General features: G+C 43.9%; 1 non-coding gene across 1 annotated transcript; it reads right to left on the bottom strand.

Annotated features, from left to right (window-relative positions):
- Window positions 1-348: 348 nt before the first annotated feature.
- On the bottom strand, window positions 349-456 carry LOC130972538 (small nucleolar RNA R71). Its single transcript, XR_009083700.1, has one exon. It is a non-coding gene; the product is annotated as a small nucleolar RNA R71 (small nucleolar RNA).
- Window positions 457-2840: the final 2384 nt, after the last annotated feature.

The raw sequence follows: 2840 nt of genomic DNA, 5'->3' as shown, positions 1-2840 counted from the left end.
ACTGCACCTACTCCCGACTTCTATGGGAGAAGCATCTCTATCCCTGCCATTGGAGCAAACAACTTTGAGCTTAAGCCTCAGTTAGTTTCTCTAATGCAACAGAATTGCAAGTTCCATGGACTTCCAATGGAAGATCCTCATCAGTTTTTAGCTGAGTTCTTGCAAATCTGTGACACAGTCAAGACTAATGGGGTTGACCCTGAGGTCTACAGACTGATGCTATTCCCTTTTGCTGTAAGAGACAGAGCTAGAATATGGTTGGACTCTCAACCTAAAGAAAGCCTGGACTCTTGGGAAAAGCTAGTCAATGCCTTCTTGGCAAAGTTCTTTCCACCTCAAAAATTGAGTAAGCTTAGAGTGGAAGTCCAAACCTTCAGACAGAAGGATGGAGAATCCCTCTATGAAGCTTGGGAAAGATACAAACAATTAATCAGAAAATGTCCTTCTGACATGCTTTCTGAATGGAGCATCATAGGTATTTTCTATGATGGTCTCTCTGAACTATCCAAGATGTCTTTGGATAGCTCTGCTGGAGGATCTCTTCATCTGAAGAAGACCCCTACAGAAGCTCAAGAGCTCATTGAAATGGTTGCAAATAACCAATTCATGTACACTTCTGAAAGGAATCCTGTGAACAATGGGACTAGTCAGAAGAAAGGAGTTCTTGAGATTGACACTCTGAATGCCATATTGGCTCAGAATAAGATATTGACTCAACAAGTCAATTTGATTTCTCAAAGTCTGTCTGGAATGCAAAATGCACCAAGCAGTACTAAGGGTGCTTCATCTGAAGAAGAAGCTTATGATCCTAAGAACCCTTCAATGGAAGAGGTGAATTACCTAGGAGAACCCTATGGAAACACCTATAATTCTTCATGGAGAAATCACCCAAATTTCTCATGGAAGAACCAAGAGAGACCTCAACAAGGTTTCAACAACAACAATGGTGGAAGAAACAGGTTTAGCAATAGCAAACCTTTTCCATCATCTTCTCAGCAACAGATAGAGAACTCTAAGCAGAACCCCTCTGACTTAGCAACCATGGTCTCTGATCTAATCAAAACCACTCAAAGTTTCATGACTGAAACAAGGTCTTCCATTAGGAATTTGGAAGCACAAGTGGGACAGCTGAGCAAGAAAGTTACTGAACTCCCTCCTAGTACTCTCCCAAGTAATACAGAAGAAAATCCAAAAGGAGAGTGCAAGGCCATCAACATGGCCGAATTTGGAGAGGAGGGAGAGGAAGTGGACGCCACTGAGGAAGGCCTCAATGGGCGTGCACTGACCTCCAATGCGTTCCCCAATGAGGAACTATGGGAATCTGAGGCTCAAAATGAGACCATAGAGATTCCATTGGACTTACTTCTGCCTTTCATGAGCTCTGATGAGTATTCCTCCTCTGAAGAGGATGAGTATGTCACTGAAGAGCAAGTTGCTAAATACCTTGGAGCAATCATGAAGCTAAATGACAAGTTATTTGGAAATGAGACTTGGGAGACTGAACCTCCTTTGCTCACCAAAGAACTGGATGACTTGTCTAGGCAGAAATTACCTCAAAAGAGACAAGATCCTGGGAAGTTTTCCATACCTTGTACCATAGGCACCATGACCTTCAAGAAGGCACTGTGTGACTTAGGGTCAAGTGTGAACCTCATGCCTCTCTCTGTAATGGAGAAGCTAGGGATCTTTGAGGTACAAGCTGCAAGAATCTCACTAGAGATGGCAGACAACTCAAGAAAACAAGCTCATGGACTTGTAGAGAATGTTCTGGTAAAAGTTGAAGACCATTACATCCCTACTGATTTTATAGTCCTAGAGACTGGGAAGTGCATGGATGAATCCATCATCCTTGGCAGACCCTTCCTAGCCACAGCAAAGGCTGTGATTGACGTTGATGGAGGTGAACTGATCATTCAAGTAAATGAAAAATCCTATGTGTTTAAGGCTCAAGGATATCCCTCTGTCATCATGGAGAAGAAGCATGAAGAGCTTCTCTCAATTCAGAGTCAAACAGAGCCCCCACAGTCAAACTCTAAGTTTGGTGTTGGGAGGCCACAACCAAACTCTAAGTTTGGTGTTGAACCCCCACATTCAAACTCTAAGTTTGGTGTTGGGAGGTTCCAACATTGCTCTGAGTATCTGTGAGGCTCCATGAGAGCCCTCTGTCAAGCTACTGACATTAAAGAAGCGCTTGTTGGGAGGCAACCCAATGATTATATTTTATCTATTTCTTTTGTTATTTTATGATTTTTGTAGGTTGATGATCATAAGAAGTCACAAAATCAATTGAAAAAGCAAAAACAGAATGAAAAATAGGAAGAAAAACAGCACACCCTGGAGGAAGAACTCACTGGCGTTTAAACGCCAGTGAGGCTAGCAGTTGGGCGTTTAACGCCCAGTCTGGCACCATTCTGGGCGTTTAACGCCAGAAAGGGGCACCAGACTGGCGTTAAACGCCAGAAAAGGGCAAGAACCTGGCGTTAAACGCCAGGAATGGGCATCAGCCCGGCGTTTAACGCCAGAATTGGCTCAAAACGTGTTTTTGAATGCCATTTGGTGCAGGGATGACTTTTCCTTGACACCTCAGGATCTGTGGACCCCACAGGATCCCCACCAACCCCACCACTCTCTCTCTCTTCTTCACCCATTCACCAATCACCTCATTACGTCTTCCCCAAAACCCCTTCACCTATCAAATCCCATCTTTCTCTTCACCACTCACATCCATCCTTCATAAAACCTCACCAACCTCACCCTTCAAATTCAAACCACTTTCCCTCCCAAACCCACCCAATATGGCCGAACCCCATCTCCCCTCTCTCCTATAAATACCCTTCTTC

Source organism: Arachis stenosperma, chromosome 3, assembly GCF_014773155.1.
Source record: "Arachis stenosperma cultivar V10309 chromosome 3, arast.V10309.gnm1.PFL2, whole genome shotgun sequence".
Classification (NCBI taxonomy): domain Eukaryota; kingdom Viridiplantae; phylum Streptophyta; class Magnoliopsida; order Fabales; family Fabaceae; genus Arachis; species Arachis stenosperma.
Note: the sequence above shows the minus strand (reverse complement) of the source record. Positions and strands in the feature narration are given on the sequence as shown.